The sequence below is a fragment of the Kogia breviceps genome, chromosome 5 (genome assembly GCF_026419965.1).
Source record: "Kogia breviceps isolate mKogBre1 chromosome 5, mKogBre1 haplotype 1, whole genome shotgun sequence".
Classification (NCBI taxonomy): domain Eukaryota; kingdom Metazoa; phylum Chordata; class Mammalia; order Artiodactyla; family Physeteridae; genus Kogia; species Kogia breviceps.
The window spans coordinates 39,006,662-39,028,801 of record NC_081314.1 but is presented as its reverse complement, the minus strand read 5'-3'; the positions used below and the strand labels follow the sequence as shown (position 1 = coordinate 39,028,801).

At 41.4% G+C, this 22,140-nt stretch overlaps 1 protein-coding gene across 1 annotated transcript in view; it reads right to left on the bottom strand.

The window, feature by feature from the left end:
• Positions 1-22,140, bottom strand: part of RARB (retinoic acid receptor beta) — a 432,877-nt gene that overhangs the window by 289,607 nt on the left and 121,130 nt on the right. The window lies entirely within an intron of this gene.

Genomic DNA, 22,140 nt, shown 5'->3' with positions numbered 1-22,140 from the left:
TTCTCATTGTGGTGGCTTCTCTTGTTGCGAGGCACAGGTTCTAGAGCGTGGGCTCAGGAGTTGTGGCTCACGGGCTCTACAGCGCAGGCTCGGTAGTTGTGGTGCACGGGCTTAGTTGCTCCACGGCATGTGGGATCTTCCCGGACCAGGGCTCGAACCCGTGTCCCCTGCATTGGCAGGCGGATTCTTAACCTCTGTGCCACCAGGGAAGCCCGCCCTAATATTCTTTATGAAAACATCCTGACCATCTTTGATGACTGCATAGAATTTATTGTGGAAAGGAATCCTAAAATTTAGGAGCTGGTGGTGGGCAGTTTGTAGAGGTCAGGGAACCTTTGAGGAGGTCAGCACCCCTTGCCTTGGTCTCTCCCAGATTGATGTATCAAGAGATCCAAAAGCAACATACCCATCAGCAAAAAGATGGTCCTTATCACTTTCATTTTTAGTTGCTGATTATGGGGAACATATCCACACTGTTCCAGAAATAGCCTGATATACAACAAGTCTTTGACCTCCCAAATTAAGTTAGGATATCAAGATATCTCTAGTGACTTTCTGCAGTGAATACTTCCAAGTTGTATCACCTTTTCAAAACAATAATAATTTAAAAAAATGGCCCAAGAGTATATCCTGAATAAATAAATGTCTGAAATGTGCATGGTGCAGATTCTACCGTAAACATGATTTTTCTGTTCTGGAATGTAAACCTCCTCCCCTCCATGAACACAATGTTCTCTTGGTCGTCAGATTACTTTCTCATCAGGACCCAGCCCTCTTCAGGCGGCGGTGAAACCTGCTGTTGAGGAGAAGGAAATCAAAACCGCCATGTATGCATGGCGTGATGTTGAACTGGGTTCTCGGGATTGTAAGGAAAAGGCCCTCAGTCACCGGTTTGGGTGGAACGTGACCACTCCTCAGTTTTGGTTGGTCGATGAGCTTGTCTGGGCTGAGGGCTGGAAAACGGGTGTAGACTCAGAACATGGAGAGGGGAAATAGGGTGATGGGTTTATGAGAGTCCCACACATGATGCAGCAGCTGGGTTCAAAAGACTCAGGTTCACTCACCCCTGAGGACAGCATGACCCTCCACAAGAGAAAAACTAGTTATCCTCCCCATGAATGAGATGGATGCTATCAAGAGGATTCCACGGGGATTTAGTTATTAGGTGGGAATTGCCTATGTCATCAAACCATATCCCAGGAGGACCATGGGGCTGTGATGGCCACGATCACAGGACTGCAGGGGTGAGAGGGTCAGAGATACTCATGTCAAGTCCCTTATCCCTCCTGTCCTCCCCCCACCCTTTTTGGAAGACAGAACTGCAGCATTCATTTAAACCTGTCATCTGTCATAAAAGAATTTCCTTTCATCTCCCAGGCCCGAGAACACAAATGTATCGACCCAATAGATCATTGGAAACCATCATTCATATTGTAGTTAATAAAAATTAACAGCTAAATCAGATCTTTTTTTTTTTTTTAAGAAATGTTTTTGGTATTTATTCTCCATCTTCTCTTTCTATACGTAAAAAAAATTTTTTTTATTGAAGTATAGTTGATTTACAATGTTGGGCTATACAGCAAAGTGACTCAGTTATACCCATATATACATTCTTTTTTTTTTAGATCTTCTTAATTCTACCTTGTTATTCGGTAATCAAACACAGACACGGAGTTCGGGGGAAAGACACATCATGAGTTACTATGAGTGCTGGGCCCTGCGAGCGTTAAAATGAATGTTGGTGAATGGACACAGAGAGGAAACGATATCAAGGATACTGTCCGAGGACAATGCTGAAAAATCAAAACCTTCCTGAAATTCCCCTGTCTAGTAGGTCATGAGAGTCTCAAGGTGATAATGTTTAAACGTGGGGGCCACTTACAATCCTGCTAGGCATTGTTAAGAGTCGCCTGCGTGCTTGGGTGGAAATCATCCTTTCAGGAAGACCAGAGAACTCTGCATTTTCTCCTAAAGAGCCTCTTCTTTAATAAGGACTTGAGCAGACCCCTGTCATTGTTCTAGATAATGGATTACCTATACATACATTTTCAAGTGTAATGACACTCTTGCTTATTAAAGACCTCTCAGCTGAAGGGGCAGAATATTATGAACTGGCCGAGCCATTCATTTTCCTGAATATGTTATTCAGTATTTTATGCTAAACCAGCAATACACCATCCATTTCAGTACAATGATCCTTATGTTCAATAAAACTGAAGTGTCACGTCATAAATCATTAGAGTCATTTATTTTACATTAGACACATTAGCCCCTATATTCCATAATCTATTACAATAAGGTGGATTTAAATGTACCCCAAGGAACTGCAATAATAACTCGAGAACCAAATATGGCAATTTATGGATAAAATATGCTTAACCTAAAACTGCACCAGCTATTGTGATGGCTGTGAACTCTGAATGGAATCGAGTGCTGATGGGGACTGAACTCAGCTGCACAGAAAGAGGGAAAAGAGAGGGAAAGAAATGGCAGACTTTCCTCACATTTTCTGTTCATTAGTTTAAAAAATGCATAAGATTGATAATGACACAATCAGCAAGAGAGACAAACTTTGCTGTGGGAAGGGACTCAAACAAAACCTTTTCTCGGTGACACGTGTTCAAGATCTCCAGTTGGCCATTTAACGGGGTGTCTGCTGCTTCCTACATTGTGGTGCCTGAAATACCTCATCACTCATCAATTCAGACTTCCCTTAATTACTCATTTGTGAAAAGGCAGACAGAGGTTGGGTGGTGTGGAGAAAAAGGTGTGCACATGTAATTAATAATGTGAAAGAAGTGCCAGGAGAATGTTTTCATACCAGACCACCATCTAAAACCATCCTGAAATTTTGTAGGAGGCATCCTATTACTCATAACTGAGAGGATGAATACACATTCTTATCGATGAATGAAAAGAGCTTTCCCCACTGATCGTTTTTAGATAATATTTTATTAGCCTACTCCATTTTTCCTGTAGGTACCTAAAAGCAACGCAATTGTGTTCTGCAGTTCAGATCCTTCACTCATTTGGTGTTCCTCCACTCACCCATAGTCAGGTCTTGCTGCTAATTTCAGGCAATTGACTCCTAGCCCTGCCACTGACGCTCCTGGACACCTCTCTTGGCAAACTCAAGTCTACTGATCATGAAAATGAGACTGGATTTTTACATTACCTGAAATTAAGTCCTTGCTGTGTTAAATATAAGATAGCATGGCCTAGAATTGCCAAGGTCAGTTCTTCCTCAGGAAGTTGGAGATCAGATCAAATTTCCCCTTGGAGGTCAGTCACCTGTCTTTCCACCCAACCTCCTTCTCTTCCTCACTGTCTCCCTCCCTCTTTTCCATCATCCAAGCATCCAAGCATCCACTCACCAATCAATGATCCAACAACTCTGTGTCGGACATGAGGTGAGCACTAAGGATGCAACAAAGGACCAGACAGAGCAGCTATCCTTGTAACAAGATAGGTTCAATGATTACGTTATTCTTTTACCTATGCAAATGTGCTGTGTTTTTTTACACCATTTCTAATCATCAAATACTTATGGTTACTTTTGCATTTTCTCTAAGTCAACATACACGGAATTGTAAGTTGACACACAAGGGAGATTCTGAGGGGAAAGGGAGGACCTTGTTTAACCGATCCCTTGATGTGAATTATTTATTCTCGCATTTCTTCATCTGTACAATGACGGGGCAACCAGGTAGTTTCTAGGATCCCTTCTCAAATTCTAGGATTAGAATACTTTTTGCTGTCCCTTATCGTAACCTGTCCCATTTATGAAAATGTCTCCAATATTAAAAAAATGACAAAATATAGAAATACAAAATGTCACCATTGTCATATTTGTTAGTCCTCTGCAATGCCATTTTGTAGTTTTTGGTCTTTTCTTTCTACCATTCACACTAACAAACTTGCTATTTTCTCCTCAACTTGCAGTCCAGTTTATGCTCTTAAAGTTTTTACCATCTGACTATGGTGCTGACCCCAAGTTTGTTGTCACTACTATTCTAATCCTCTTTCGGTCTCAGCACCATCCCGGTTTTATTACTCTATTGATAGATCTGAATTATATATTATTTCCCCCAGGCATGTTTTTCCAAATGAAATAAAATTTCATTTTCTGTTCCTAGTTCTAATCCCACTAGATTCTGTGGCATTTTTATAACTTGGTCCTGTTACATGTATTATATAAGGTACTTCAAGGGAGTTCTGGATGACACTCACCCATATTTAAGGCTTTCTCTTAATAGAATATGCCACCTTTCATATGTTTGCAATTGTGGAGAAAAATGACACTCTCTGTCTCTCAATAAGTAGATAGACTAGAAATTATATAAATATATAAAAAAGATATATGGATATAATGGCCCTCAGATTAACCTGTGGGCTCAGCCTGGTGCCACATATAAGAAGTTTACTGAAGATAATAGGGATCTATTTATACAAAATCTTTAGGCTAAATTCAGAAACATATAAAAATTTCTAAGCTTATTTTTTTTAAGCAGAAAAAAAGAGTATGGATCAGAGTCCAGTTAGAAAAACAACCCCATTCTAGGTGATCCAGTAGAATGAATTTAATACAGTAACTAGTCACACATGTTCTGTTAGAGCTGGAAATTGAAAGGGGTGCTGATAGAAATTAACACAGGCAGGAAGCTGGAGGGAGAAAGGGAAGACGCGGGGTGAACAAAAGGCAGGAGCCCCCCAACCCCCAACCCTTGCCAGTGCCTCCTTCTGACCAGGCCAGGCTGGCAGAAGTGGATTGAGAGGGAAGTTAGTGAGGCCTAGGCTGAAGGGCCTCTCACCATGAAGACCCCTTACAAGTCCCTAGCAACTTGTGTACAAGGGTCCTATGTATGCAATTTGAAAAATATGCTATTTGAACTCATGGCTCTAACTGCTGTCTCTTTGAATTCTCTATGCACACCCCGTCTCACATTTCCTCTCAAATTTGTCATTCAAATGGCCTGGGGCCTCTTTAGGGGCTGGCTAGGGGAAGGTGATTTAGTTGGTGTCTAGTGGGGTGTATGTCTGTGGTTCACATTTATTTCTGAGATAAATGAACAGGGAATCTGGTTGCTGTCATAGGATTGAGGGTTGCTAGCACCACTTAGTACATAGATACCCTGCAGACATCAGACTGTCCCACACCCCTGAGAATTTTCTGCATCTTACATGCATTTTGCATGTCCCATCAGACATTCAGATAGGGGAAAAAGGTTTTTCCTGGTGTCAGAAGAGCCTGCAGTAAAACACGACTGTCTGCTGTGCCATTTCACCTGGCTTTCACCTCGGATGCCTTAACATGAGGACATGATAACAAACCATTTGGTTGCAACATAAGAAACTTAAACTACCTTAAAAATCGCACAGCTCTACCATGAAAGCAAGCTGATAGAGGCTTGCCCACAATTGACAATGATCCTAAAATTTTACATAACTGCATTAATAATGAGTTGATAATGGAAACTCTTCTAAATTGTCAATAATAAAAAAGTGAAATCCAGTCAGCATACTGAGGAAAGACTGAATGATATTTCTGCTTTTCTCTATAGAAAATTATTGTCATAGGAAGAGAAAATCCAAGGGTATAAAGTCTAAAATTCTAGGAAAAAAGTAGGAGAGAGACATCTGCCACAGTTCAAGAAAAATATGATCTTATGTTTCCAGCTTTTTATTTGTTCTTTTATTTTCTCATTGTAGGTAAAATTTTTAAGATCTGTAATTTGTTGTGATTTTTCTCATTAAATATTCCCTTTTTTACATAATTTTGTTTTTATAATTTTGAATTATTTTTTAAAAAAGAGGGCCCCCAAACTGCATGAACTTTACAAACCTCCTGACACAGGAGCTTGGGAAGTATATTTTATGGTGGTTGCCCTGTACAACATAGAGTAGATGAGGGGAAGGGTGGGGAAGGGAGCCGAGACCCAACAGGCAAAAGACAAGCACGGCAGGAACTTAAGGAGCTCACGGTTCCTCTGGGAAGGCCAGAGAACAGACAGGGCTTGGGAGTTAGGCAACCAGCGATGATGGCTCACTCCATGCAGGGGATGGAGGGAGCCCAGACGTGTCCTATACTGGCTCAAATTGCCAACCCACTGATGCTGGGTGTTGAATGGTACCACTGACGCACCTGCCATGGCTGTTTCCACAGACGCAATGTAGCTCTTTCAAGACGCACCATGCACGTGTGTGTTCCTGTGGGTCACTAGCTGTCAGATCTAAGTCTGGTTCATCTGTATTTGACTGGAGGAGCCAGGGACGCCCAGTACTGCCCTAGGTGCTAGGGAGTCTTGGGAAACATGTAAATCTCCTTATCCCCATAAGATGGGAACTTCTAAAGAAAGAAAGAATGTTGAAAGAAAAAAAAATCCCAAATATCCAATGTTCACAGCAGCATTATTTACAATAGCCAGGACATGGAAGCAACCTAAATATTCACTGATGGAGGGATGGATAAAGAAGATGTGGTATGTACATACACGGGAATATTACTCAGCCATAAAAAGAACAAAATAATGCCATTTGCAGCAACATGGATGAATCTAGAGATTATCATACTAAGTGAAGCAAGTCAGAAAGAGAAAGACAAATATCATATGATACCATTTATATCTAAAAACGGTACAAATGAACTTATTTACAAAACAAAAATAGACTCACAGACATTGAAAACAAACTTATGGTTACCAAAGCAGAAAGGGGGGGAGGATGAATTAGGAGTTTGGCATTAACAGATACACAATACTATATCTAAAATAGATAACCAACAAGGACCTACTATATGGCACAGGGAACTATATTAAATATCTTATAATAAACCATAATGGAAAACAATGTGAAAAAGAATATATATATATATATATATATATATAACTGAATCACTTTGCTATACACCTAAAACATTGTAAATCAACTATACTTCAATGTAAAAAAAAAAAAAAGAAAAAGAAAGAAAAAGTAAAAAAATAATCCAAAATACTCACTATAGTGCTACCATTATCATCCCTATTTTATAGAATGGAAATAGAAGTGGAAACCTTGAGAGTGAAAGTAGACTGCCATGTTCACATAGCCAGAAATTGACAGAGCCAGGAGGCACAAGTTCAAATGCCTGCAGAATCCAATGAATGGTGCAGATGAGTAGGAGAAAAATAACAGCAGGGGTGCGATGGAAATATCAACTGACCCCTGGTCTTCAGGGATGGGGACGATAGGGAATGGTGAGGACTGTGGCAAACTAGAGCATTCATGTCTATCAAAGAAGGACACTGCTCCTAAGCTTCTGCTGGTTGTGGCCACGTGGGACCAGACAGCGGAACCAGACATGCTGATTTTAAGAGATGAGAAACCTAGATTTCATTGTGAATTGTCCTGAATTTTAAATCTTGTTAAAAATTGAAAAAACTTTGTCAACATTGTTTGGGCCATGATTGTGCAAGGTCATCTTCTAGTAGATTATGATCTCTACTTGCAATTTCTGCTCCAGAGTGAGCCCTTGCCTACTAAACTATTTACATTGCCACACCTTCTCTCTTAAGTGGATTGCATTTTATGAACCCACTGTTAACTCCCAGGTTTTGCTTTTCCTCCATACTTGACCAGACCAGAGTTAGGACTGAGTTTCTAAAGGCCTGACTTTACTGTTCATTAGCTGTGTAATCTTGAGGGAATCCTCTAACTTCTCATCTGTCAAATGAACACACACACACACACACACACACACACACACACACACACACACAAATCCACTCTGCCTACCTCCCAGGGTTGCTGGGGGAATCAAATAAAATACTGGATCTGGACGTGTTTTGAAAACTATCAAGATCTACAGAAAAGTCAGTGCATTATTTTTAATGATAACCTGAACTTTCCAAAAAGTAATTAGCCCAAATTCCACCTTTCCATTTATAGAAATAACACACTAATTTTTCTTCCGTCTCTGACTCTCCCTCGCCCTCCTTGGCATTTCAAAATGACTGCCTTGGATTCAGTAAGTTCATTAACCACTTCCCCTCATACCACAGGAAACAACTCATCTGCTCCCCAAATAACTTCCATTTGGAACACAGGATTTCTTTTTTCACCCATCTTCTTACTTTTTTCTTTTTAACTGAGTACAACATTAAGGAACTTGGTTCTCACTTGAATTTTTCTGTGGAGACCTGGAACTCACTTACTTGAACAAGGAGACAGAAACACCCAGGAGGTCAGCTGAGAGGCAAAGAGGGGCAGCTGCAGTGTGTGTCTCCACAGCCCCCACGTCATTCCCTGGGTTTTTTGAGAGTTTGTGTCATGAGCCTGAACTGTCTATGTACCATATGTGCCCTGGGGAAAGCCATTCTCATTGAAAGCCTAAATAAAACCATCACTTAGATGAAGGATGGAGCCCATTTGGCAACTGTGTTCCTTTCCATATTTCCCTTCTCCAAATGTCTTTTTTTTTTTTTTTCATGGAAAGGCATTTTATTTTAAATATAGCAGTGTGTACATGTCAATGCCAAACTCCCAGTCTATCCCTCCCACTCCCAGCCTTACCCCCTGGTAACCATGTTTGTTCTCTAAATCTGTGTGTCTGTTTCGGTTTTGTAAATAAGTTCATGTGTATCTTTTTTTTCTTTAGATTCCACATATAAGTGATATCATATGATATTTGTCTTTCTATGTCTGACTTACTCGTCTTAGTATGACAATCTCTAGGTCCATCCATGTTGTTGCAAATGGCATTATTTCCTTCCTTTTTCTGGCAGAGTAATATTCCATTGTATATATGTACCACATCTTCTTTATCCATTCCTCTGTTGATGGATATTTAAGTTGTTTCCATGTCTTGGCTATTGTAAATACAGCTTCTATGAACATTGGGGTGCATGTGCCTTTTTGAATTATGGTTTTCTCTGGATATATGCCCAGGAGTGGGATTGCTGGGTCATATGATAGCTCTATGTTTAGTTTTCTAAGGAACCTGCATACTGTTCTCCCTAGTGGCTGCACCAATTTCTATTCCCACCAACATGTCTTGTTACAGCGTGAGGACAGGCTTAAGCTCCCCCCTGCCTCCCCATGGAAGACTTCAACTGACCCATTTACACTGATGTGGAGAATCTGCCATCAACACAAGGGATGTCCAGGGAGGAACATCTGTAATTTGAAAGTTTGATAGCTATTGTTAATTAGATGAAAATTAAACGAACAGAGAATCTGTGAAAAAAGGAAAAGTCCCAGATAGGCAAAGTTCTTTTTGTTAGCTATGGGAGAACTTTTCGATTGAAAAGAAAATGAAGAAATCCTTTACTACACATCTAGGCAGTATGGACGGCTGGTATTCTGTCTTTCACAACCCTACCAGTGGGCTCTTGTGGTCGCTGTCCACACAGCGCTGGCCAGAATCTGCTCCTCAGTCCTGCTCTCCATTCTTACCGGGGGGGGCCCGTCCTGCTTCCACAGGACACCACACTCTCTGTCCTCGCCTTCCCTAAGGGGGCTCTCCCTGTCTGATAGGGTGCTCCCTGATGCCCTCCCCCTACCTGGAGTCTACAATCCTTCCAAGCTGGACACAAGGCCAGTGCTCTCCATGAAGCCCTCCTTGGTCACCCTCAGCCCCACCACCCCTCCCTTTCCCCTGACTCTGAAACACAAGTTAGTATAATAGGTCATGCCCTGGTGCCTACCTGCCACTTTCTTTTTTTTTGCAGTCACTGTCATAATTCCCTTCAGAGGGCTATTTTTTTTTTTTTTAAACACAAAAGCCAGGTACATAACCAACATTTTTTTTCCACTCTGGAGTAGTCTTTCAGAGGGCAGGGATGAAACCATGGGACTGATTGCACCCTGAAATGAGGCATTCAAACACTTCTGGGACCTACCTGACTCTCAAAGAATAACTGGTTAAATACCAGTGTGAAACAAATTAAAGGGGTTTAAAAAGAAATAGAAGTTAAAAGAAAAATGATATAATATGTATTAGCTATAATAGAAATATTACTTATCTTTATTAAAAGTTTACTAACTCTACTCTGGGCATTTTGAACATTTTACTTGTATTTTCTCATTTAATTCCCACAACTCTCCAATGAATCAGTCAGTATTATTATAACTATTTAAAGAATGCCTACCTGCTGCTCTTAATCCGTCTACTTGAACGTGAAGTTCAGGGCCATTGTGCAAGCTTCTCCTCTAAGCTCCAGAGCTTCCAGTCCAAGGCAGTGCTTGGCACAAAATAGGAACTCAGTAAAAAATTGATTTACCTGCAAATTCTGGCCTTGGGGATTTCACCACAAAATGTAATTTGCTGCATCTCCAGGCTTCTGGAGTGTAGGAGCTTCAGAGGAAAAACATTCAAGCAGACACAGGTGCTCAGAAATGTAACACTGCCTTGGGAAGTGGTGAGGATACTGTTTCCGGAAGTATTCAAGTAGAGGCTGGACAACCACTGGTTATGAATGGCATGGAATGGAATCAAGCATGAATGGAAAGGGGTAAAGGAAAGAGAGGTCCAGACAAGTAGAGTGGTCAGCCTAGTCATACAGCAGCTAAGTGGCAACACTAGCACTTGGACCCTGGCACTCTGACACCCAGTCTGGATGATCTCTAATGTATTCACGGACAATCGCACATCTAAAGATACTCAGCCTGAATGTGTTACCTTCTGTCTGCCACACTGTATTTGGAAGGGTCCAGGTGTGAGGTGGCCATTACATTAAATGTTAAACCCTGGGGCTTCCCTGGTGGCGTAGTGGTTGGGAATCTGCCTGCCAATGGAGGGGACACGGGTTCAAGCCCTGGTCTGGGAAAATCCCACATGCCGCAGAGCAACTAGGCCCGTGAGCCACAACTGTTGAGCCTGTGCGTCTGGAGCCTGTGCTCCGCAACAAGAGAGGCCACAATAGTGAGAGGCCCGCGCACCGCGATGAAGAGTGGCCCCCACTTGCCACAACTAGAGAAAGCTCTCACACAGAAACAAAGACCCAACACAGCCAAAAATAAATTAATTAATTAATTAAAAAAAAATGTTAAACCCTTTTATTTCCACAAGGGTAGAGATTTTTGTTTTGTTCACTGTGACAGCCCAAGTGCTTTCACACAGTAGCCACTAAACAAAGAGTTACCTGATGTTGAATGAATGAGTGTCCAGAAAATGTGAATATAAGTCAGATAGGCCAGGCTACGTTGCAAAAACGACCCCCAAATCTTAGCCACTTATAGAAACAAAGGAATATTTTTCACACAGTCTCCATGTCCACCCTGACTTAGCAGGGGATCTGCTCTCTGCCACCATATTCTGAGACCCAGACTCATACGATGGCCACAGTCTTGAATGCTGCTGAGCACCATGCCAGAGAGAGAGAGAGAGAGAGAGAGAAACTGAGAGAGAAACAGAGAGGAGAGAGATCCAGCGTTTTGAACTGGCAGTTACATGCTTGATCTGGAAGTGATGCACATCATTTTCACACTTGTGATTCATTGGCCAGATTTCATCATATGGTCTGCTCAGCCACAGAAAGCCAGCATGGGCAATCCTATCATGTTACCAAAAGGTGGAGAGTCTTTGCTTTTAGCCACTTTCTTTCTGTTGTAGGTGGATAAAGCAGGTGGGAGAAGAGTCAATAGTTTGGAAGAAGCCATGTTTCACATGGATGGATGAAGGGAGAAAGGATTAGAGACCTTTGTTTTATTCCTTCCCAGTTAAGAAGCAACTATCAGATGTTAAGGGATCAGGTTCCCTTGTAAAATCAGAGGCAGGTATGATGGTTGGGGGTAGGTCGGTGGAAAAAGGACAAAGGTAGGAAAAAGAACAAGATAACTTTCTATATATCCCAAAAGGGGTTTTAGTTGATGCTATGGACTGAATGTTTGCAAAATTCACAGGGTGGAGCCCTAACTCCCAATGTGATGGTATTAAGAAGCGGGGCCTTTGGGAGGTGATTAGGTTTAGATGAAGCCATGTCGTTGGATTAGTGTTCTTACAAGAAGAGACAGAGAGACCTCTCTCTTCACGTGCACACAACCCAGGAAAGGAACTGCAAGCATACGGTGAGAAGGTGGCCATCTACAAACCAGGAAGCGGGCTCTCACAGGAGCCAAATATGCCGACACCTTGGTATTACAATTCCCAGCCTCCAGAACCGTGAGAAACACATGTTTACTGTTTGAACCACCCAGTCTATGGTATTTTGTCGTAGCAGCCAGAGCTGACTGAGATAGTGGATTTCATTCATGGTCAGAATCAACAGTGAGATGTGGTCTCCCCAAAGGCAAATTCAATTTTAGCTTACAATAACAGAAATATTAATTCTAGAATGATAGAGGTGATGGCTCTGTGTAAGTACACATTGGTGGAACCACAACCTGGAATATTGCCTAGTTCCTGGTGATGGATTAAGGCATTCAGGGGAGTGTGACTGGATTGGTAAAGGCCTCAGTACTCAAACATAAAAGGAACCAAGAAAGTAAACTGGAATATCTAACTTGAAGAAGAAAACACTCAGGGAGAAAATAACAGTTTTTAATACCTGAATGATCATTGCATTGAGGAGGGTTCATACTTGTTTATATGCCTGCAAAACATACATACAAATGGAAAGAACCAATAAGGAGATAGATTTTTTCCTTGATTCAAGGAAGAGTTGGGGATTTAATAGTTGTCCCAATACTGGAATATGTTGATGGTAATCAAACATCAGTCAGAGGGGAAGTAGGACAAGGTGATTTGTAAGATTCCACACCTCACTCGAAAGGCCATGATTTTAAATTCATGATTTAACTTACTCTTATGTTCGCGTTCATAGTGAAGCTTTGAGAAGCAGCTGTATCTACTCTTGGACATCATAACGTAGGAGACTTTAGAGAAATACAGCTCTATAGGCCAGGGATGAGCACATTTTTTCCAGGAAGGACCAGATAGCAAATACTTCAGGCTTTGCTGGCCACGCATTCTGAATGGCAACTACTCAACTCTGCTATTGCAGAGTGATAGACAATATGTAAACACATAGACGTGGTTGTGTTCCAATAAAACTTTATTTACAAAAGCAGGTATCAGGTTAAGATTTGGTTTGTGGATCTTGTCAACCCCTGCTGTGGATGCCAAGCAGGATTCTGGTTAGAGGAGCTGCTTATCCAAGAAATCTACACTCTCTGAGTGTATCATCCTCCTTCTAGGAATAAAGACTGAAAAGTTAGAGAATGAGCTCATCTCTGTCCAAAGACAAGGAAACCCCAATAGTCCCTGGCTTAGCAAGAGGTAGAGTGAGCTCTGAAAAAGGCACACAAGTTTGTGATAGTGGCTTGAAAACATGGAAGAATAGAGAAAAAGGACATGGGTTTTTAGGAAAGATGTTTTTGCTTGACTTTAAAATCTAACTCATGGCACATTGTAAGAAAACAGAAGTGCAACCAGAGGTGCTGTGGAGGCTTTGCTGTGTTGGCCCAGGAACGTCTGAGATCAGCAGTAACTATGCAACAAAATCAGGACTATGCCAGGAACTTCTGTGGTTCTGTTATTGTTCTTAACAACGAATAGGTACCATTGATGTTTTCTGGACCACGGTGAGACCAAACGTAGGTCTCTGACCCTCAAAGAACGTGAAGGAACATGTCTTACCACGGGGCAGCATGACATGCTGCCCTGAATGACTTGGACGATGAAAGTGGTCCATCCATGGTCTTTACCCAGGGTGAGGCCAAGCCAGGCAGACAATTAACACAGACACATGGTTTTTGATCTGAACTAACAAAAATGTTCAACCCATCCCACTCAGCATGCATAAGCAAGCATTATTATAATGGTATGCAAATTGTAGAAATGGCAGACATTCTTTCCAACTCTGTTTTCATTAAAGATTCAGCTTCTTTTTTTTTCCCACAGAATAATAGTAAATGACATGCGAACTTCATATGAACTATGGGTCATGAAAGGATTTAGTATTGGCATTTTTAATCTAAAAAGTCTGGTGCCAGAAAAATCAATATGTTTCAGTTGCAGCATTCGAATGCAATTTTCCTCACGTAACAGGGTTTCTTTCTTCCCTTCTTTCTTCTTCTTAGTCTTTTTTTTTTTAAAGAATGAATAATTCCTGTTTTTTCTATGAAACAAGCTGCTGTATTATAAGGTAATGACATCAATAACACATTACATGTAAACAGAAAATGAACAAAAAATCATTCAAGGCCCTTTTGAAACTGGAGAGCTTTTCATCAGTGCTATTACAGGTTCCATTCACATTATCGGGTTGAACCATCCTGCATAACCGAGGTGCTGACAAATCCTGATTACCCAATAACTCCTGGATCCCTTTCAGGCAGGTTCACGCAGAGGACAGGGGTACCAGGCCTTGCTGGGGGGCCGCCGGCCTGCCATGGAGACCTGATCAAGAAATCCAATGCCAGCTCACTCACTCCCCCCTGCCAAAAACGGGCACGGCCCCTCCTGGGATGTAACGGCCTTTCCTTCCCTGTGTTCTCCATGGTTTCAAATGACAACTGTATGATACATCAGGGAGGGCCAGGCTAAACCTCCTAAACCCTTCCCCCCAAATGCGACCAGGCTCCAGGTAGGGTACCCACGTGTCACTCATGAAGCAGAATCAACAGAAGAGCTTGGGCCCTCGGGATAAGACGGGGACCCGGTGGGTTAATCGCCTGAACTGCGTGACCGTTTCAAACAACCGGCCACCTGCCTTCCTCTCCTGACTCTGCAGTGACCCTGCTCCCAGGATGCCTCAGACCCTTCCCCATCCCTGTTGTTCACACCACCGGGGGACATCTTCCTCTTTCTGAGGGAATGCTGGTCAAAGCCCAAGCTCTTTGTGCTACTCAACAAACAGGGCTGTTCCCTCCTTATGGGGTAGGGAGTGTGGTGGACACTTCTGGCTGGCAGTGGCTATGGTGAAAGTCAGTGGCCCACCGGCCTGCCTGACGTCAGCAGCCCAGGGCACTCCTTCCAAAGATGCAGAGCCTCTGGGAGGGCAGGACCACGGGGCCTCTTCTCCAGATGACTTTTCAACCCTTGCCTAGAAACTGCAGCCCATGGCTTGTGGTGCAGCTGAGCAGCTAAGCTAACCTAAAGCAGCCTTTAAACAAGCAAGCTGCGGTTTTGCCTTTTGGGTGGTATATCACCATATATTTGACGTAATCTGCGGCTTGGGAGAGATCATATTTTTAAAACAAATTTCTTGGCTCCCGGCTTGGCTCTGGGGCATTGCTGTCTGAGGGATTGGGCTTGACTAATTAATTCAGACTCCAGTTTTTTCTCTTTCCCCTTCCTTAAAATCTTTCCACCTACAAAGTCACACATTGATGCATTTGCAAATGTAAGAAAACAAACAGTGTCGGGCTCCTTAAGGAAATATTTGAAATTACAATGAGGGTCTGACAGTGTGGATTGCAGCGCATCTTAGTATATGGCCTATGTCTAGCGGCAGGGGCGGTGGTCCAGAGGCTGGTATGGGTTCAAATCCTAGCTCATGGCTTACTGCCGGTGTACTTGGGGAAAGTCTCCTGACCTCTTTGTGCCTCTGTTTCTTACCAGGTAAAATATGTAAAAGGCTTAGAGCAGTGCCTCGTGTAAACACTTTTTCAATGCCAGCTGATATGGACAGTCAAACTCTGTGAAGAAAGTTTTAATTGCTCATGTGTCTTAGAAGATCTTGGTGAATTTTCAGTTTCATCCTAAGGGTGGTGGGAGCCATTGAAGGACCTTGAATAGGGGAGGGACATGCCTGGAATTACAATCTAAAAGGATCACTCTGGAAGCCAGTCTGTAAGGGCAGAAGTGGAAGCAGGAAGACTTACTGGGTGATTATTACAATAACCAAGGTGGAGTCAAATGGTGCCTTGCACTCGGGTGGTAAGCAGTGGGGAGATTCTAGAGGACTTTCAAGATGGAGCCCATAGGTGCAAATCAAAACCACAACGAGGCATCACCTCACACTGGTCAGAATGGCCATCATCAAAAAGTCTACAAATAATAAATGCTGGCGAAAATGTGGAGGAAAGGGGCCCATCGTACACTGTTGGGGGGGAATGTAAAATGGTGCAGCTACTGTGGAAAACAGTATGGAGTTTCCCCCAAAACTAAAAACAGAACTACCATATGATTCTGCAATTCCACTTCTGGGTACATATTTTAAGAAAACAAAAACACTAATTTGAAAAGATATATGCACCCCAATGTTCATAGCAGCACTATCTACAACTGCCAAGACATGGAAGCAACCTAAGTGTCCATCAATAGATGAATGGATAAAGAAGATGTGATACATGTATACAATGGAATATTACTCAGACACACAAAAGAATGAAATTCTGCCATTTGCGATGGACCTAGAGGTTGTTATGCTTAGTGTAATAAATTAGAGAAAGACAAATACTGTATGTTATCACTTACATGTGGAAACTAAAAAATAAAACAAATGAATGAATATAACAAAACAGAAACAGGCTAACAGATATAGAGAACAAACTGGTGGTTACCACTGGGGAGAGGCAAGAGGGGAGGGGAAGACAGGGATAGGGGATTAAGAGGTACAAACTACTATGTATAAAATAAATAATATATAATAATATATAATATATAATAATATATAATATATACATTACATATATAATATATAATGTATATATTGTATATATTATATATAATATTATATATATTATATATATTATATGTAATAATATATATAATATAATATATATTATATATATTATATGTAATAATATATATAATATCTACAAGGATATATTATTGTACAGTACAGGGAATGTAGCCAATATTTTATAATAACTATAAATGGAGTATAATCTATACAAATATCGAATCACTGTTGTACACCTGAAACTAATATAATATTATAAATCAACTATACGTCCATAAAATATATATATATATATATATATATATATATATATATATATCTTAAAACAATCAAAATAAACTTAAAGCAGCAGTTCTCAAACTCTGCTGCACATTACAACCACCCCAGGAGATTTTAATGATTCTGACACCCAGGCCTCACCCCAGATCAATTAAGTCAGAATATCAAGGGAAAGGACCCAGGTATCACCAGTTTTTAAAGCTCCCTGGCAATTCCAGTGTGCAGCCAATACTGTGAACCAGTGCTTGGAGCAAACTTGCATCTCATTCAAGGCTTACGTTCTAATACCCAAGGCAAAAATTGAGAGTAGAAAAAGTTACTCTTGATAAATCCTTTAACTGCCCATGAAGTAGAGCATAAGTCGCTTTGTGCCTGTAGCCCTGAACAGTTGATATTAAGTGTAGATGCTTAGTGCACCCAGAAATGTAGAGCATATAGTAAATGGTACATGTGCACAATAGAGTTCTGCTATATAAATTACATAACCAAAAGCACACATTGAGTTTCATTCAGGTTATTAAAATGCACAGAAAGATAAGTTCCACTATCCACATGTGGAGTTAAAGTAGTGTTCATATAAATGATTAATCTTTAAATTTTGGATGGCCCACTGCTAATTTTAGTTCTGAGAGTTTTCATACCATATCTCTGGTAGTATTTTTACAACTTTCCTGATGTTCACAAAAGGAAGTGGCCTCTTATGTGATGCACAGATCATGGCTGAACCTAGAAGCCAGGTGTCTAGACTCGCAGTGCATTACCGGGCAGGGAGTCAAGCCTCCCAAATCCCCACTGCACCTGACTTCTCCGCCTCACTTTCACTGCTTCCTAGCAAAGCTGCCTTACCCAATTCTGTGGGTCTCCTCTTCCCCTGACACTCAATGTTTGTTCTATTCCCACAGCTTTGTGCAAGCGTTTTCTCCTGCCTTGAATGTCCTTTAAATCCTCTCCACTTGCCCATGACCCCAAAGCCACCCGCCTCTGTGCTCCATCCGTTGTAACTACGTTGCTCTAGTATTGCTCCCTCAGGCCCCCAGGATGATTTCTTTCTTCCTTACTCAGCTTGGTGCTCATATTCACTCTTCTGGACATTTTCTTTGACCTTGATCCATTCCAGCTGGTCAGTCCATCTTTGGAATAATCTTTGACTCTTTTCTTCTTTTATTCCCAATATCTAATTCTTCCACAAGGCCTATGGGCTCCATCTTTTGTTTCTTTTAAATTGAAGTATAGTTGATTTACAATATTATATTAGTTTCAGGTATACAATGTAGTGATTCAATATTTTTATAGATTATACTCCATTTATAGTTATTCTAAAATATTGGCTATATTCCCTGTGCTGTACAATAAATAGCTTATTTATTTTATACATAATAGTTTGTACCACTTAATCCCATACCCCTATCTTGCCCCTCCCCCATTCCCTCTCCCCACTGGTAACCACTAGTTTGTTCTCTGTATCTGTGAGTCTATTTCTGTTTTGTTATATTCAGTCACCTTATTTTTAAGATTTCACATATAAGTGATAACATACAGTATTTGTCTTCTCTGTCTGACTTATTTTACTAAGCATAGTACTACCCTTGAGGTCTATCCATGTTGCTACAAATGGCAGAATTTCATTCTTTTTTATGGCTGAGTAGTATTCCATTGTATATATGTACCACATCATCTTTATCCATTCATCTGTTGATGGGCACTTAGGTTGCTTCCATATCTTGGCAATTGTAAATAATGAGGCTGTGAACTTTGGGGTACATGTGTCATTTTAAACTAGTGTTTTTGTTTTCTTTAGGTACCTATGAGTGAAACTGCTGGATCATATAGTATTCTTATTCTTCGTTTTTTGAGGAACCTCCATACTGTTTTCCACAGTGGCTGCACCAATTTACATTCCCACCAACAGTGCATGAGGGTTCCCTTCTCTCTACATCCTCACCAACATTTGTTCTTTGTTGTCTTTTTGAAGGTAGCTGTTCTGACAGGTATGAGGTGATATCTCACTATGGTTTAGATTTGCACTTCCCTGATGATTAGTGACACTGAGGATTTTTCATGTGCCCGGTGGCCATCTGTATGTCTTCTTAGGAAAAATGTCTATTCAGAAATTCTGCCCAATCAGGTTTTTTTAAAAATATTGAGTTGTATGAGGTGTTTATACATTTTGGATATTAACTCCTTATCAATCATATAATTTGGAACCATTTTCTCCTATTCAGTAGGTTGTCTTTTTGTTTTGTTGGTGGTTTCCTTTTCTGTGCCAAAGATTTTAAGTTTAGCTAGGTCCCATTTGTTTATTTTTGCTTTTATTTCCTTTGTACTTGTATTATCTGTATTTGTATTTCCAAAAAAATACTGCTAAGAAGGATATTTTATTTTTAAGGTTAGCAAAGGAAAGGTATGCATGTACCCATATTACTGTGGTCAAGGGGGTTAAATGTGTCTTCTGTCAGGTCTCCAGGTGCCTGTGGGGGAAGTGAGATGGACCTAGGAGGAACTACCATGTTTCCAGTTTTTCTGGAACTTTGGAGCTGCTCTGTGCTCTTTTCCATACCAGGTACCCCCAAGCCTCAGGACTGTCTTGGCTATGGCCTGGCAGTATTCACAAGCCTTGGTAAACCAGTGGGCCACCCACGGCTATAATTCATCCTTGAATCCTGGACACTGCAGTCTGTAATCAAGAAACAAACCAAGACCAAACAAAACAAAATAAAAACATTCTGCCAGACTGGCAGTGGCTCTATGGGGCTCAAAAGTAGCTCTACTGAAATTCTGCCAGTGATTGTGGTAAGTTGTTATTGTATCTGAGTTTCACAAAGAGGGAAACCTGAGCATCTAAACAACCGTTTATCACAGGGAGAGAGATGATGAACACCATCTTCTGTACTTGATGAGGTTTCAGCCGTGCGGTGGGCGCCTGTGGTGTCTGCCCAGCTGAGGTCATGGGGGATGAGAGAGAAAACCAGAAGTCAGACAGGACTCGGGCTTCCCTGGGGGCTCTTACTCATCAGAGCCGTTGGTTTACTTACTCTTTGGGTTGGAACAAAAAATTAACTGAAGCTCAGCTTTGCTATCATTGTCAATGATCATGTTTTAGCTCAGTTGTAGTTGTTACTGAACCCAGAGGCCTGTGACCAAGTTAGTCAGCAAGGTTCACTGTTTTTTTAAAAATTGATTGAGGTATATAGTCGATTTGCAATGTCGTGCTTAATTTCTGCTGTACAGCAAAGTGACTCAGCTATATATATATACATTCTTTTTCATATTTTTTCCATTATGGTTTATCACAGGATATTGAACATAGTTCCCTGTGCTGTACAGTAGGACCTTGTTGTTTATCCATCATAAATATAATAGTTTGCATCTGCTAATCCCAAACTCCCACTCCATCCCTCCCCACAAACCCCCTCCCCCTTGGCAACCACAAGCCTGTTCTCTGTGTCTGTGAGTCTGTTTCTGCTTTGTAGATAAGTTCATTTGTGTCATATTTTAGATTCCCCACATAAGCGATATCATATGGTATTTGTCTTTCTCTGTCTGACTTCACGTAGTATGATAATCTCCAGGTCCATCCATGTTGCTGCAAACGGCATTATTTCATTCTTTTTAATGGCTGAGTAATAAGAGCACTTCGAAGAATCAGATTAAAGGGGGTTGGCAAACTCATGAGGATAAAATCAGTGTCCGTTTTCTTTGCTTCTTGAGCCACCATCTCTCTGAACTCGGTTTTTCTCATGTGCAAATGCAGATACTGATACCTCCCCAAGTTGTTTTGAGTGAACAAGGCTCCGGGGCTGGACCGCTGTGTGTGCCAGGGGGCTGTACGTGGAAGGGACCACAGAGCCCCAGGGAATGAACACAGGCTCTGATGGGCATGGAGGTTGGAGCCGTCCTGAGGAGGGCATCCAGCCTGTTCTTCGGATTATCTTCCAGGCCAGCCTCTTAGAAACTGAGGCTGGAGGATGCAAACAAATGCTTAACAAACTTTTCTCTCTCTCACATCCACACACGTTCTGTGACTGGAGAACAGTACACCTTAGACCCAAAACACTCAAGTGAGGGATGAGAGGAATTGTTCTCACGGGACCTAGTGTAACCTCTGCCTAGCTTTGGTGAGGACTCACTTTTTTGTTCTAACAGTTTAATTGAGATATAATTCACATAACGTAAAGTTCACCCTTTTAAGGTATACAATTCAGTGGTTGTGAGTATATTCACAAGGGTGTGCAACCATCACAATTATCTCATTTGGGAACTTTATCATCGTCCCTCAAAGAAAACTCAGTAACTCCCTGTTTTGCCCTGTCACAGCCCCTGGCAACCACGCATCTACTTTTTGTCACATCTGTTTATTTTGGACACTTCATCTAAATGGGATCATATAATATGTGGCTTCTTTCACTTAATGTTTTCGAGGTTCATCTATGTTGTAGCATGTGTCAGCACTTTATTTTTTATGGCAGAATAATATTCCATTTTATGTTCATCCATTCATCCACATTCATTTTTCCATTTGCAAGTGATAAACATTTGAGTTGTTTCTAATTTTTGGCTACGATGAATAACGCTGCATAAACTCTCATGTTCAAGCTTTTGTGTGAACACGTTTTCAGTTCTCTTGGCTATGTCGTCATAATCTCTTGAGAACCACCAGACTATTTTCCAAAGCTATTGCACCGTCTAAAATTTCCACTGCAAGGGCTTCCCTGCTGGCACAGTGGTTAAGAATCCGCCTGCCAATGCAGGGGACACAGGTTCGAGTCCTGGTCTAGGAAGATCCCACATGCCACGGAGCAACTAAGCCTGTGCACCACAACTACTGAGCCTGCGCTCTAGAGTCCGTGAGCCACAACTACTGAGGCCCGTGTGCCTAGAGTCTGCACTGCGCAACAAGAGAAGCCACCGAAATGAGAAGCCTGCGCACCACAACGAAGAGTAGCCCCTGCTCGCTGCAACTAGAGAAAGCCCGCACGCAGCAACGAAGACCCAACACAGCCAAAAATAAATAAATAAATAAATAAATATTTTTTAAAATAACGTAAAATAAAATTCCCACTGCCATGTGCAAGGGTCTCAGTGTCTCCACATCTTCGCTTACACTTGTTATTGTTGACTTTTTGGTTTTAGCCATCTTAGTGACCGTGAAGTACGATCTCACTGTGATTATGACTCACTTTTATTTATTCAGCTTGGCTTTTGAGTGAACTTCATCTGAGGACTCATGTCCTAAAAAATTCATGGCCACTATTTCTTT